Source organism: Rhinopithecus roxellana, chromosome 5 (genome assembly GCF_007565055.1).
Source record: "Rhinopithecus roxellana isolate Shanxi Qingling chromosome 5, ASM756505v1, whole genome shotgun sequence".
NCBI classification, from domain to species: domain Eukaryota; kingdom Metazoa; phylum Chordata; class Mammalia; order Primates; family Cercopithecidae; genus Rhinopithecus; species Rhinopithecus roxellana.
Window position 1 is genome coordinate 28,016,387 of NC_044553.1, and position 16,908 is coordinate 28,033,294.

The following is a 16,908-nucleotide window of genomic DNA, read 5'->3' on the forward strand; positions in this document are numbered from 1 at the left end:
AGGTCCTCTTCTCTATGGCTTGGTCAGCACCAATTGTTATTTTATTAACATTTTTCTTCTCTAAAAGTCAATCATTCCCGATGGTAATGGATGACTTAGTTGGCTCCCCAAGCATATTTAAATACTATAAAAGGTCCAGGCTTAGCAATATATTTGTTTGTTGATACTCATATTTAATGCATAGGGACTTAATAAATGATGAGTGTGGATTTTTAAATTCACCTATGCAAACATACACATATACATACAATTATACATAAACATACAGGTGTATGCACATATATTATTTATTGCACTGTATAAAACATTATATTGATGTTTCACACCAAGGATGGTATTCTCAGGGGAATCAAACACTGTGGGAATAAGACATTTAGTATATTAATGACAATTACAGATGGCAGAAAGTGTTAAGTTCCAAAAGAGAGGTACAGGAAAAGACTGTTGTATTAGACTTGGGAGAGATTCCTTATGTTGGTGATATCACGGAAAACTTGCAATTTAATGTCACATCCCCTCGGGCAGACGGCATGGAGATACTCAAGGGGTGAGTGCTGATCCTCATGGTGCTCAGGACCTTGTGTCTTAGTGTATACAAGACCCAAAACCAGAGTGGGAACCAGCAGAACAGTTGGGATTTGGGGTCTGTCCCATCCTATTCCTTTAGGGAGAAGAGAGCTTCATTCCATTAGTACCTAAAAAGGCATCAGGCATTTGAATCATGGAGCCATGTGGTTTCATTTTATTTCATTTCATTTTACAACGTTATTGCCCCATTTTTTTCATTGAGAAAATTGAGGCTGAGAGCCTAGGTAACCTGCTCAAAGTCAAACAGTAAACAAGTGGCTGAGCTGAACTATACACAGGTATGTCCACATAAGAAAAGATTTCTCATTTGTGAACAGGACTTAGTCTCACATGAACAACCCTCACCCCAACTTTATGCTGTAAAATCTAAAATAAACCTTGTGGTAGCTCCTGTGTCCTTAGCACAGTAAGTAAACACAGCTGAAACTCAACATTCCCACCCTCCCAGAGCCCACCAGAATCCAGCACTTGTTTTGCCTACACTGGAAGGAATTTGAGGGCCACTGAATTCCTTCATTGGCTCTTTGGTTCAAGTCCTCAGCCTTCTGCACCACAGATGACCAGATCTATCAAATCCGGAGAGACACTATGACTAAAAAGATTTCACCCCTTTTCGGAGAGCAGAGACCCTTCAACTATCCTGGACCACACTCTGTGTTCATTTGTTTGAAGTTTACATTGAACTGTGATTTCCAGAGGTGGAACAGAGATGCTTTGGGCACAGAAGTCTACCCTGTCCCCTGTCCCCACAAGGCACCTGCCGCTGAAAACCATGTGGAGACTGGGGAGTGTCTGCCCTTCTATCTGCAGCCAGAAGGCAAACTAAATAAACACGCAGAACACTTGAATCAAGAGCCCAAAGATGCACCCCCACCTTTCCTAATCACCCGCTGGATTTTCCACCTACAAATCCTCCCCCGGGCCAGCCACCGCTTTCAGCAAGGCTGATAGCTCTGCTTGCTGCCCCTGCTTCTCACCCTCTCCAGGGCAACTGTGATCCAGACCCATCAGCACCGCTGCCTCCCTCACCCACTCAAAGGAACAGCTTGAAAAATCCATTTGAATGAAATGGCTTGATTACAATGGGGAGACAATTGGTTGAATGAAGTCAATTATCTCTCTGGTGACAGGTGCCCACTTTGAAGTCTAGGCACCTGCTGGCATAATCACTGAGGCTGACATTTCCAGACCTTTATTAAAAGGGGAATAATAGTATGCCAGGCCTGAATTTTGTTGTTGTTGTTTGTTTTTTTTTTTTTTTTAAGCAGAGCAGAAGGGTGAGTGTAGTCTGCAGCTGTTGGATCATTACCTCTCCTTAGCTAGCAGGTCAGGAACTGGGCCTTTGGATGCTGCCAGGGCTGTCAGAGGCTCCGACTGAGGCTGGTGCTGTCTAAGGTAACTGACTCTAGGCAGCAGAGCCGAAGGACTGTGCTTACAGCTTTAAGAGCCTTAAATACTCAAACCTGGAGAGCATTCAAAGCTGAATATTTAGTAACAGGAATAAGGGAATCGGGCACATCTTATTAATCCAATTAGGGAGACATAATGGAAAACAGGAAACAAATAAACAAATGATTTCTCCACCGCTGGGACGGTATTTCCATGTCCCGTCACTTTCACCCGTAGCCTATATGCTCAGCCTCACTTTACTGCTGACACAATCTCTGTCCCTCTGCCAAGACCCTCTGTTCATTTTCTCCACCCTCACTCACCCAGACAAATGGACTCTGCGATTGTTAGAGTAGCAGATGGTTAAAGTAGGAGTGGGAGGTGGCAGCAGTAGGAATGTCTGGGGACCAAGGAGTGAAAGCAAAGTTGTTTATTCAACTAAAATATATTACTGAGTTAGCCTTGCACAGAGAATACATTATGCTACCTGCCCTCTAGAAGTTCATACCTTAAAACACGAGTCAAAAACCTGTAGTGCTTAAGGATCAGGCAGGTATTATTATAAATGTGTGATGGTAGCTGATGTATAATAGGGACCAGTGGGGACTGTGGAAAACTAGAGAATCCTTGTCTGTCTAAAAGAGGCCACCTGGATTCAGCTCCAGCCATGAGTTGTCAAGTGATCTTGCAGGCCCAGTGTTGACAGAGCTTGAAATATTGCAAGAGAAGTTGGGATCTGGATTTTTTTTTTTTTTTTTTTTTTTTTTTTTTTTTTTTTTTTTTTGGAGACAGAGTTTCACTAATGTTGCCCAGGCTGGAGTGCAATGGCGCAATCTCGGCTCACTGCAATCTCTGCCTCTCAGATTCAAGTGATTCTCCTGCCTCAGCTTCCCAAGTATCTGGTATTACAGGCGCATGCCACCAGGCCTGGCTAATATTTGTATTTTTAATAGAGATGGGGGTTTCATCACACTGGTCAGGCTGGTCTTGAACTCCTGACCTCAGGTGATCTGTCTGCCTCGGCCTCCCAAAGTGCTGGGATTACAGGCTTAAGCCACTGCACCCAGCTGGGATCTGGATTTTATATGACACTTGTTGATACTTTGAAGAGTGTGTTAGCCTACAAAGCACATACGTGGTTTGTGGGCCACCGTTTTATGATCCACATTCCAGAATGAGTTGACTTTCCATCCTAGAGGAGTTTTAACCAGGGGAAGTCATCATGATCATCATCCTATTTACCATTCATTAAATGTTGCAACATGCCAGATTCATTCATTATCTCATGTATTCTCATACTATATTCAATGAGGGCATTATTATTTTGATGTTATGCATGAGAAAACTGAGCCTATGTGATATCTATCAATCAAATTCAAGGCAAGAAACAGAAGGGACACTCAAACTTGGAAATTAAGAAAAATGTAATGAAAAGATTCACTACAAAGGAGGGGACAAACCTGGAGAACTCAACAAAGCATGATACAGTACCTTGGTGCAAGCAACAGCAGACAGCTGTTTCCACCTCTATACTTGAAGACACAGGAAGGAGTGGTTCCACAACCCGCTGGAAGTAGCTGCATTGAGAGGGGTGCTGGACAGCAGTGGTGGCCTTTGGGAGTCCTGCTCAGTGACTATGCAGAAAGAGAAACAGGGAAAAAATATATTGATGTCACTCTCCTTTCCACCTCTGATGTACATCGACCCATTGGCCCAACCAACTGGAAGCCCAAGGGGAAGGGAACCTTCTGACACAGTCAGTTACCACTCAGCATCCTGGGCACAGAGCAAGAAATAGAAGGGCAGAGAGTAGATCTAGAGGGACAAAGGCAAATCATCTAGCATATTCCTTAGCCAAGAGTCCAGATCCAGTAAGCGGTGAACCCAGGTTTATCTGACACAGCTGTGTCTATTCTTGCTACTAGACCAAACAGGCCCCTTTGTCCTGAAAAACAAAGACTATGTCTGGCTCTCTATCTAGACATTGTCCTGTACTTAAATGTAACTGGTATCTTAATTTATATCAACTCATTGCAGGTCATATCTAGGTTGTATAGTATAATATTTAAGATCCCAAAGGTTCTTGAATCAAGCAATACTGGATTTAAATTTCTATATGTACATGTTACTAGTGGTCTGACTTTGCAGAAGTCACTTAATCTTGAGACTCTTTATTGTTAGTCTCAGTATTCTATCATTTACAATGGGAATAATTGTACCAAACATATAGAATTTTACATATAATAAGATTATATAAACAGAACACTTCATACAATGTCCAGCTCATAAGGAGAGTTAAATAAATGATTGTCACAATTATTATGTGAATGATATTATTAGAAAATGCATTTTCTTTCAAGATTCTTAGCTCACATTCTCATCAAAGATTCACATAGCCAGAAGGCAAACTAAATAAACATACAGAACACTTGAATCAAGAGAGAACACAGAGGCACCCCCACATTTCCCTAATCACACTTTGGTTTTTCCACCTACATATCCTCCCCTGGGCCAGGCACTGCTTTCAGCAAGGCTGACAGCTCTGCTCACTGCCTCGCTTCTCCTTTTCACCTGAGATAATATTTTTTTGTGATTCATTTGGCCAAACCCAAAATTTGCAAGCACATTAACAACAGCAGTATTGCGACAGTGGTTTATTAACACATCAAAGAGAAACACATTCAAAGGGCTAATTTCAGTCTTTTATTAAGCCCTATGCAAGAAGAGACTGGGAGAAACAGGGTCTCAATGGATCACAAGCTCTTTAGGGCTCAAGAGTGGGATGCAACTATCTGTCAAAAGGGGGGGCAGATGAATTAAATTTTCCTTCTGTTCCAGGTTCAAGCTGGGTTTACTTCTGGCATCATATTTAGAGATGGACAATAAAATGCTGAAATATATCCAGAAAAATATGATCAGCTTGATTAGAGAACCTGAACCCATGTCACAAATGTAATAATTAAAGGAGCTTATTTCATTTGGATTGGAGAAGATATCTGGTGGGGCATATGAGTGCCTTCATGTCATCGAAGAAGACAGGATGAGTTCTTCAACTGCTGCAATGAATAGAACCTGGCCCAGCACTGTGACCTCCTAAGAACATCAAGAGTGGCTCAGTATAAAGAACAACTTTCTGCCCTGAATTTGAATGCCTGCCTCAAAGAGTATCAGTTGCTTCTCCCTGAGGGTGTCCAAGAAGACTCATTTTGAAAGAGCACTCATTGAATATAGATGAATACTTCAATGGTACTACAGGCTTACACGAGGAATTGAAAGCTTATGTCTATGATCCTCCTGTGCGCCTAATGCTCAGCGGGCACATACATGAGACTGCAGCTTCTCTTGCAAAATTGGAAGCTCTGTCAACACTGGGCCCACATGACCACATGCAACTCCCAGCCAGAGCTGAATCCAGATGGATTCTCTTAGACAAGGGCTCTCTGCTTTGCCACAGTATCCAACAGTCCCTATTGTACACCAGGTGGCTTTACCCATTTATAATACCTGCCTGGCCCTGTAACAGCACAAGTTTTCAACCTGTGATCTAAATTATGAACTTCTAGAGGGAAAGTGCCATAGTGTATTCTTCTCTGTGCCTGAACTCAGTCATGTATTTTAGTTCCTAATATGGTCACTGCCTCATTAATGTCTATTTAAATGGAATGTTGTGTGGATCCCCCTCTGCCTTTACTTTAGTCTGTCATAGGTTTCAGAATCAGACATTGCAATTTTGGTGGAGAGCAGAATTGACCAGCAAAAGTCAATTCCTATTACCACATCTTCAATAACTCCCAGTAGGCAGATCACTTCCTCTATTCATTTACTAGTTTATTCTTCTGCCAGTACATTTAAAGAGGAATCACATCATATCAACATATCATATTTGAACATTCTACCCATTAACATCTGCAATATCTTTGGACTTCATACATCATCTGTCAATAATTTGTGCTGACTGTTTTCTGTGTGCAAAGAGCTAGGCCTCAGTATTGGCTAATTGTTGGCACACTTGCTGTTAGCGGTTCTGAAGTCACATTCTCCCCCACCGGGACCCAAAACACAATGTGACACCCATTTGCTGCCCTAAGAGTCTAACAAAATAGAATACTCTCAGGAAATCAAAGACCTTGAGCTTGGGAGTGCACAGAAAAAAGATACACACAGCATCAGAGTCTACATATGAGCATAGCTACATTAACTTTGTCATTTTGTTCTGATTGTTGATATTGCTATTGCTACCACCACCATTACTACAGTTGCTTCTATTTTGGGTTCAGACAGTTCCTGTGAAGCTGCCGGCAACTGACAAACACTGGTGTCAACCACACATATTTGACTCCCTGAAGTGATTTCTGTGTGTGTGCGTGGTTGTGCCTATTCTTCTTGGCAGTGACTGAACCCTGAGGCCATAACTCATGGTACTTGCAAAGTTGAGAGTCTTGGTGTGATGGCATAGTGCAAAAGAGACAGGAAAGAAAAACACACTCCTGGAAATTAGCATATGCTGTTTTTTGGTGCTGGAGGCCAGGAGCCCAGTGGAGCCGAATGGAGCTCCATACTTGTGAGTGTGAGAATTTGAGTCCAGCACTTTCTCATATACTGTTTCACAGTCCAGGATGGCTAGAATGGCAAACTTCCATTGGTGGAAGCTCAAAATATCTGTGAGATGGATAGTTGAGGAAGCAGAGCAGCAAAATAGAAATATATATAATACTGTGTTTAGGGGAATATTTTAAAAATTATTTTCTTGAAACTCAGAGGAATTATATTACACAGAAGACTAAATGACAGAATTCACACCAAGCAGTTGCTCAGAGCCTTGTTAGACTTGGGCCTTGAAGTATGTCCATTGTGTGGTAAAGTATGTCTACTCTTGGGTAGAGGGGATGTATAGAGAATAAAACTTAATCCCTCTCTTAAGGGGAGCCCACTAGTGGAAAAGTCAGAGCACAAAAGACAAAACATTTTAATAACACACCACCAAATATGTGTGTGGGACAAACAGCCAGTATCACATGGGGATGTGATACCAGGCTTTCTCAAAGAGTAGCTTTTGAAAAATAAGGAATATTTGTGAGAGAAATAAAAATGTAGATAGCAATTGCACATCAATTCCTGGATTGAATTTCAGAATTCAGAGCTGAAACTTTCATCTAACAATTCTAATACATGAATATTGTATCCTTTAAGTTCAATGATCAATGAGTAAACAATGACTATGTAACATTTCATGCAAACTATCCCAGTGAACAAGACAGATAGGATCCTTGTTTTCTTTGGGTTTTTATATTCTAGAGAATGAAGATAGATAATAAATAAGCCAAAAACATTGGAGGGATAGTTTCTGGTAATGATAACACTGTAATGGAAATGAGACAGACAGCCTGAGATGGGGTGGTAGGGAGGACAGGAGGGCGGGCTGCTTCTTTAGACTACTAAGTCTGAAGACATCTGTGAACCAAGCACAGAAAGCTGTTTAATAATAAGACCCTGCTGGGGACTAAATGACAATGGATGAGGAATTTGTTTTGAAGGTTTTCCTCATTTCTCTCCACCCCCATTCAACCTCAGCATCGGACTCAGCACAATTCTTACCAAAGTGTTAGGCAGTGTGTTAGTCCATTTGTGTTACTTTAAAAAAATACCTGAGACTGGGTAATTGATGAAGAATGGAGGAGGCTGTAAGTCGAAGATCAAGGCACTGGAAGGTTCCATGTCCGGTGAGGGCTGCTCTCTGCTTCCAATATGGAACCTTGTTGCTGTGTCTCCCAGAGGGGACGGATATTGTGTCCTCACATGGCAGAAGGGACACAAAGGCAAAAAAGGATCTAATTAATTATCTCCAACCATTTCATATGGTTGCTAATCCATTTATGGGGGTTTCACCCTCATGACTTATTTACTTCCTAAAGGTTCCACATCTTAATACCATCACATTGGGCTGTAAGTTTCAACATGAATTGTGGAGGATACACAAACATTGAAACCATAGCAGGTAGTGATAAGAGCATTAGGCAATAGTGCTCACAGGCATGTTCCTAGAATCTTGGTGGTTCCTCAGAGGTGTCTGGCATTTCAGAAGAGGACCCATGTCCAATTATGTTAAATATTGACAAACAATCATCCTTTCTAGAAGAGCCAAAAAAATTTTCACCAGTGCTCATGCACCCTGAAGAGTAAGAGCCCTGACTTCCAAAGTTAGGGTTAAGGTGCTGGCTCTGACAAGGACTAGACTTTAGACCTTCTTGAGCCTGAGTAGTCTCTGAAATACCCCTCCCAGGGCTCCAATTCTACTTGCCTGTGATGTGACCAGGAGTCTTGAGCTGTGGGGAAGAAGATGAGTTTCCCGGGCTTCACTTCTTTCTTCCTCCCAACTCCCCACCTCTTACCTGACTCTTACAAGTTTTCTGGGTGTGGATCACCCAGACTAGTCCTCCCTCAGGGGAAAACAACAAAGCATTATTGGCCTATAATTTTCCATTTTGGAGATGTTTCTAATGACTATATGATATTATACTGAGTGTCCTCTTTTCCTTTCCTGGACACAGAATCCTGAATTTTGCCTTTGGTTGGAAGTCACCCCCACACACAAATCCCAGGAGTCATGGACCCTAGGGCTCTGATATACGGCCACCTTATAACTTCCTTGCAGAATCTTGGAGATTTCTTTGGCCACCAGACACCCCTTACTCCATCGGGGTATGCAAAGATTCCAAACTCCTCACTCCAAATCATGAGCAACAACAAATATCAGATACAGAGAAGTGCACTTGTAGTAATTTTATATGCTAGAATTCCCAATCTCATCTTTCCAGTTTGGCCCCATCTCAGCATAACTGTGTGCCATCCATGTGACAAAGGGAGGTCATGGTGGGAAGAATTGCAGACAACTACTCCCTCCAGCATTGACTTCATATTCCACATAGGCCTGCCTCCGTGGTACTGTACACTAAACACCGCAATATCCTAAACGCTACAGTTTATATACCAGAAAGAGAAATAGGAATCCTTCTTCTTTCCCCTACACGCTTATACTCACACTCTCCTTATGGATGGCATGCTCTGACTTGGTGCAAAGTCTGTAGGATAGTGGGCTGAACAGAATGTTTTATCTGATTAAGCAGAGTGAGTGAAACAAGGCAAAGCCACCAAGAAAATCTGTCTCTTGGCACCCTTCTGCTCTGAGAAGGAATGAGTGTATTTGCCTTCTCTGATCTCCTCATAATTAATATCAGGCCTCCTGTCATTGGTGCTGGGGTGGGGGAGAGGGGTATTGCTTTTTTCTGCTTCCTGAGCCACCTCCTGGGAAGTGGTAAAAGATGTTAATGACAAGAGTATGTAGGGCTTGTGAAATAGGTGGAGAGGTAAAACCAGTTGTGAACAACCCCTAAAAAGTAATAAGGTGATAATTAAATAATAAGAAGTAATATTTTGGAACAGAGCTACAAGAACTTACGTGTCCAAATGAGTAATGTTTCCTTCAAAGTGGTACCTTTGGGAAAATAAATAGTTATTCCAACAGTGCTGCCATTGATCAAACTATTTCAGCAACTGGAATATTTTCCTTCAAGCCAGTTCTAATAACACCAGAAAACAGACTCATTGGAGCATCACATCTCATTTTTCACAATCAAATCCAACTCCATACAGCTTGAGTATCTATCAGAAGCTTCCAGAGCTGCCTTGTGCGCCTGCAGTTGGGCTCAGACGGTGGGCAGCCGCAGAGGAGCCATCTCTCACACTGTCCTTTGTCATAATCACCCAGTGTCGATGCTACCCCCATGCCCGAGATCTCCCATTCCCACTCCATCAGTGAGCCAGTGACCATTTTGGCTTCCTAAACTAGTCCTGAGTCAGTAGGCCCTTTAGATATCAACATTTTTTGGCTAAAGTCTTTCCTTCTTAGGGTTCACCTTGTTTATTTTGGCATTGATGGAAATGCACTTTGCAGACTTCCAATAAGGGTAATTAACCAGGAATGTCATGGACCAAGAGCCCCAATTGCTGTGTTCTCTATGGGGGTCAAGCTTCAGTCACAGGCTTCTCCAAGCTAACCATGGAACAAGGCAGGGATACCATTTTGAGAGCTATGGGATTTCTCTGATGACCACATTTGGTTGAAGAATGCTCAGGGACTGCATCAAACCTCCCTTAGACTGCATGGCCATCCAGAAGTTTCCATCCAGCCTCCTCCCCTCTCTCTCTTACTTAGGATCAGATTTGCATTGAAGACTGAAGACCCTCCAGCACTCTCCATTTTTTCTCAGGTGGGCATATCTCTTCATAAGAAGCCTTGTACATTTCATCTCATCTTGGCATCTGCTTCTCAGAGGACTCAGACTAACAGAGTCCTTCTATTTGTTTCCCCAGTTTAAGCTTCTTCTGATTTCTTGTTCTCACACATCTGTAGCCCTCCTTCCTTAACCAGGACACTTAGTGTCTGGGGACTCTAAAATATATCCAGAAGCATCCATTCCAGCCACCCCCTGACCTGAACCTCAGAGGGCGTTGAACTTCATCCTTCTATAATAAGAGTTTATGTAACTTTAGGCTATTTGCTGTATGAATCCTTTGCAGCTGACAATTTGCAGTATTGAGAATATCTCAAAACGACACATGAACTCTAGAGGTTCTTCCCAAGAGGAGATCCACATCCTCACTACCACCCTGAGCCCTGGAAACATCACTAGAACGAATATCTAGTATCTGATAAGAACTACTTCAAAGATACCACCACCCATTTGACTGTTCTAATGTATTTGTTTAAAAAAATAGTGGGATTTTATAGTCTCATCTCATGCACTAGAAATACATAAACAAGCAGAGAAGAAGAAAAGGCTGTCCTGAGCCAAATATAGCCCATTTACTTGAGTTGGGAAAGAGGGAATTATTGTTAACATGAATTGACTGATCTGAGTTAGAGGGAAGCACCCCAAACTTCCTGCCCAAGAAAACTGCTCCAGTTTTCAAAATCCAGTTCCCACACCTTTCTAGAACTTTATATATAGCTCATGGATCTATTACAGACACCAACCTAGGTACAGGGTTGTTACTGACCACCCCATCAGAAGTATGCAAAACACTCAGCTCTGTTTGCACACCCAGAGATGCCCAATTTATTAAAGATTTAGTCCTTCCTACCCTTTTATGAGCTCATCCCTTACTTTCAGGTACATTTTAGAAGAAAAACTCAGAACCATTCCCATTCCAAAAAGTTAATAAATTGGGATTCTTTATTCATGATCTGATCGTCGGGATGAAATATCTCAAGGAAAAGCAGGGTAAGCAGTTGCACGGCTCGATCCAGAAAACATGCAAAAGATGTCTGTATTGCTAGGAACCCATTTCAGGATTTAAAAATGCTTACCCAGGGCCAAAGTTTCTGGATGATCCTCCCATTCACCACCTGTGTGCAGAGACTATGAAAATAGAAGGGAGAGGAACCAAACGCTGCCTCTCTAAGCTTCACATAAGAAAATAGAGGGAAAACATAAGTGTGCAATCCAGGGCAAATAGCATCAAATAGAACCACAAGAGATAAGAACATTTCAGTGTCTGAGAGTCATCATCTATGCGACTTCCTTAGACTCTACTGAATCGCTGCATCATTTTGGTGTTCCATTGCCCAAAAGCTTCCCCACTGAGCTAGGCTGAAAAGTGGGTAAAATTCTGTCCTGCTTGGATTATCAAATTATATTCAACAGTTTAAAATAAAATGTCCTGGACTTCCTACTAGGGAGTAAACTTTCCAGTGATAGATTTGAGAAGTGTGTATTATCAAATGGCTATGGCGAACAAAAAAACAAAACAAAACAAAACAAAGCACAAAAAACGACAAAGGAAGATAGCATCTTTCTGTCCTGTAGAGTTCTAACAATTTGAAAGGGTACCCTAAGATACTTGAGAGCCCCTTCTTTCTTTCTGGTGTTAGTAAAAAATGTCATTGAGTACATAAACTATCTTGATGTGTTGGTATCTTATATCTATATTTCACTATCTTACATCTGGATGATACAATTGTCTTTGAAAGGGTATTGAAACTACCCTTCTATTGAACTATCTGGGAGAAAGCACTCTGAAATATCCCTCTTGCCATAACCAGTCCTGCTGGCCTTAGTTAAATAGGTAAGGCATAAGGTATCTTAACAAAATCGATTACAGGGCCCCAAAGAAATGGATGAGCAATGGCTTTCAAGACCCTCCCTATTACTAATTGACCCTATTAAAGTGGATGTTTACATCTTATAGGATTCAGTGAGTATTTCAGAAATTTTGTAGAAGAGTATTCCATTGCTCTAAAATCCTTTAAATGGTCATGGCCTTAAACCCTCAATTTGCACTGGGAACACTGAGAAGAAAGGGAGAGCTTGCGGACCAGAGGAGAGCCAAGTGTTGTCATAACCCCTGAACCTTTTGGAGGTCTTCAGGCATCATGTGTAGGCAGGTACTCAGGTTTTCAGGAGCTGTTTAGTGGGGCTTCTGATGCAGCATTTGCTGACCCCATCAGCTCTTTGTCTGCATTATAACTATAGGTCTTGGGGTCTACAGGTTGAACTATAGCAAGTTCAGGAAGCCCCTCATTTTCACTAGCAGAAGTCTGCCTGATAGTGAGGCTTGATATCCCATCCACAAACTTCATTGCTTTGCTGTAGCATGAGGAGCCAGTGGCACAGCCTGTATTTTGCTTCAACATGGGAAGAGTTTGGTATTTCATTGGTAAAACTCCAGACGACGTAATTGGTTTGTGTTTGGGTTATCTTGTATAAAATAAAATAAAAATTAGTTTTAAAGGTTAGAGTCCCTCAGTGTGCAATATTCTTACACTGTGTGCAGCCTGAGAGACCTGGGACCCATGGAAGGAGCAGCCAGCTTACATCACAGTGTGAGACACATGTTCGTTGACAGATAATGGGACTCATCAGCCACACTTTTAAAAATTGGTATTTTTCCTGCTGAGCAGCTACTGCTGAATTCATGTACGTTAAATGGTTGTGTAGCAGGTTTGACATTTACAAACATAAAATTAGATGTGCAAGAATATAACTTTAATGTTCTGTAACTGAACACCTTCATCAATCAGGATATGCTAACTACAGTAACAAACAACCCCCAAGTCCCAGTAGCTTAAAGGTTTATAAACAAAGGTTTATTTCCCACTCATGAGGCAGGTCTAGTGTGGGTCTATCGTAGTCATTTACAACCCCAGAGTGATAAAATCTTTATCATCTCATGCCGTAACCATCTTAATATAAGTCTTCATGGTCTCCATGGTCGAGGCAGAGAGCAGGGAGAGTCGTGCTACAGCCTGTAAGTGCTTCCACACACAAATGATATACATCATTTCCATTTGTATTTCACAGTCCAAAGGAAATTGAATGGCCACACACAAAACTTTATAGGAGTATGTGTCCCAAAGGAGAGGAAACAGACACTTTCATAAGCACTAGTAATGTTTACTATACCATCTTAGCTTTGGAGCTACCATTTCCACTGATGTTAAGCATTTCTTGATTTTAGCACTTAAACAGGATCACTATAAGTGATAGGCAAGTCAGGGTCCAAGGGTCCTGCTCCTCCCTTCCAATATGATTTCTGTCTCTAGCCATTCTACGTAGTAATTCTGGAATCCCTGCTGAAGGTGACTCAGACCCTTCTGGCTTAAATTGTCTCCTTGGGATATTTAATCAGTTTGGGATTTAAACTCACTCAATCAGAGCTGTAGTCTTCTCACTCTCTCTCTCCCACTGCCCCCAACTCAAGCTGGGGAAGTGGCATGGGAAAATCATCTCAAGGCTCAAATAAAATTTCCTGATTAAGTTGGCCATCTGAGCAGGGAAAGAATCAACAATCAATGTAAACTTTGGGGCTGTGGTGGGGAGTTATCATAAGATTTGAGGACATGGCTTCCAACTGTAAGACTGAGTCTCAAAGCACTGAGAATAACTTTCTTCCACGGAAAACTGACCTGGAAATAACGCAAAACAACACACCTCCAGTTAAGTGTGGGGAAAACCTTGTCTTTTCAACCTGACAGCTGTGATGGATACACATTTGCAGTGATGGATCACTTCAGTCATTTTGTAGAATCTTATCCTACCCAGAGATTTTGGACTAGGAGCCAAACAGAAATCCAAGGTAAATTGAGACAAATGTTCCTCAATATATCAGTTTCCTGTTGGCACTCACTCTGATCATGAAAAGACTTTGAGGGTCTACTACTCTATCTAGTATTCCAGTTAGCTGGGATAGAAATGTTCTAAACTATACCTTATCTCCATCAAAGGGATCTTCAAGTGAAATATTTAACCAAATGATATTTTACCAAGGGCACTGTAGCCATATAAGGATATTTTTATATTAAAACCAACATGTAGAATTTAATCTTCATGATTCAAAATAGTTACATGCTCCGCATTTGAGGAGGACTGCAATTATCCATTGATACCTGCTTTGAGATGCAAGAGGTATTTGGAGGTTTGGGAAATCTTTCCCAATGTAAAGCCAAAAGAAAGAGAAACATTCAAGCCATTTTTCAGTTTGCTACATCTCAGCTCTCTTTAACAGTGATGACAAGTGTGATGTCTGCATCTGAAGACAAGAGCTTCAAAAAAGGCATCAAATAACATGCTCAATTTGGGCATTCCTGGTAAACATAAAGTATCTGACCAGTTGAAAACTGCTCCCATCAAATGGTATAACAGGGGGTACTATAATGAATTGGCTGAGAAGACCTTGAGTTTGGCCAAATCAAAGGATTCAGATAAATGGCTAATTGCCCTTAGATTACTGAAGGAAAGGGCTAGCTTTCTGTCACTAAGTTCAGAAAATGGAAGCCAAGACATTTAAAGCAAACAGTCACAAGGAGGAATCTTGAAAGATGCCAAGATGCATGTAAAACCTCACTGAGAGCAGGGTCGAGTGGAGCAGAACCTCAGGGCTAGAAGTCTGCACTGATGACACCCAAGATTTAGGAGCCAACTAGCTCATGTCACTGGCCTGAAATTTAACATGTGGCATTAGAGTCAGACATCCAGCACTGCATGTCCTTGGCACATATTAAGAATCAGGGTAACAAGGAGGCCAGGCACGGTGGCTCACTCTTGTAATCCCAGCACTTTGGGAGGCTGAGGCGGGTGGATCATGAGGTCCGAAGTTTGAGACCAGCCTGGCCAACATAGTGAAATCCCATCTCTGCTAAAAATACACATAAAAATATTAGTTGGGTATGGTGGCAGGTGTCTGTAATCCCAACTACTCAGGAGGCTAAGGCAGGAGAATCGCTTGAACCCAGGAGGCAGAGGTTACAGTGAGCCGAGATCGTGCCACCGCACTCCAGCCTAGGTGACAGAGGTAGACTCTATCTAAAAAAAACAAAAACAAAAAAACAACAAGAAAAGAAAAGAAAAAAAAGAAAGAATCAGGGTAACAAGGGGTCTTGTTCTGGGGAAATTACCACCAATACAAGGGAAGGCCCTCAATTCAGAATTGCTCTTTGTCAACGAGAAGTCTTGCTAGATAAGAAGCCCCTAGGTTTCATGGAGGAACATGCCCTTTTCAAATCCTGGACCAAACAACTACATTTCTCTGTTGACATCATAAGATTGCAATGGTCACAGTGGCAATGGACAGTGGACCCCAAGAGACACAGAGCAGTGGCTCCAGTTTTGTATCAACTAAGCAATTGTGTCTCAGATTGATGTGCTAGACTGTAGGGGCCCTGGGAGCTTGGAATTTTCACAGAAGGTGTGGGAATCCTAGAGGTCAAAAAAATTAACAGCCTTGGCAAAGTAATATGGGCTTGAGCCATTTGATGAAAAGAAGAAGAAGATATCCTCTTCCTCAGAAGTCCAAACTGTCGAGGTAGAACATCTTTGTTACAGAGCTTCTTAGATGTTTGTTGATCTCTTCAACTAGAATTTGAATTGCTGGAAAGTAGAAACCGTGTTCATTCATCACTGTGTATTCTAGAATAGGTTACAATTCTTTACAGTAGAGGTCACCATTTTCTGTAAAAGGCCAGATAGTAAACAGTTTAGTCTTTGTGGGGCAGATAATCTTTGTTGCAGCTACTCAACTCTCATTGTATTGCAAAAGTGGCCATAGATGACACACAAACAAATGGGCATAACTGTGTTCCAATAAAACTTTATTTACAAAAACAACAGGCCACAGGATCATAGTTTTCTGACTTTGCTTCCCTGGTGGAAAGACGATAAGTTCTGAGGCAAGATAATCCTTATTTTAGATTCTAGCTCTGCCTCTCACATAACCTTTCAATCAGTTTTCTTTTCTGAACAATAAGGTGTAATAATATACCATACACATAAATGAAAATGATATCTGTGAGAGATCTTGAAAATATTTGGAGCATAAGGAAGTACCCAGCAGATATATTTCCCTAGTAGGTGCTTAATTCATAGAATTTAAATTTGAAGATGTTTTGCTCTAAAAAGTATCTTGACCAATCTTTCCTTGAGAGTTCTTTGCAGCTCACCTCGAGGTCATGTTTGTCACTGATTTCAGCAGACAGGCTGTGCAATCAAAAAAGCTCAAATGGAATTTGGGGGTAATTCCAATCAAGAGATGTTGATTTAAATCTCTAAGGTCAATGTACTGACTCCAAGTTGAAAGGAATCAGGGAAATGGAGCCTTCAGACTTACTATGTGATTAACTTTCGGCACACAGAAAGAAAGAGCATAATAAATGTGTAGCATTTGCTACACTCTTTCGATGATGAAATTAAAAAAAAAGAGTGTAGACATTAGGAGATTGTTCAGGAGACTCTGCTGAATTGGGTTAACGTCTCAACAAATCATCCTCTGATGAATTCCATAATGAGAGCATTTATTGACCTGCGCATTGGAGAAAACAACCATGCTACTCAACTCCTCAGAATCTCTGTCTGTTCATTTATAGTATGGGAGAATAAT

General features: G+C 41.5%; 1 long non-coding RNA gene across 1 annotated transcript; it reads right to left on the minus strand.

Annotated features, from left to right (window-relative positions):
• Positions 1-298: 298 nt before the first annotated feature.
• LOC115897414 lies at positions 299-7,739 on the minus strand. The gene is made up of 3 exons (XR_004057200.1): positions 7,623-7,739; positions 3,469-3,611; positions 299-695 (listed from the first exon to the last, which is right to left on the minus strand). It is a non-coding gene; the product is annotated as an uncharacterized LOC115897414 (long non-coding RNA).
• Positions 7,740-16,908: the final 9,169 nt, after the last annotated feature.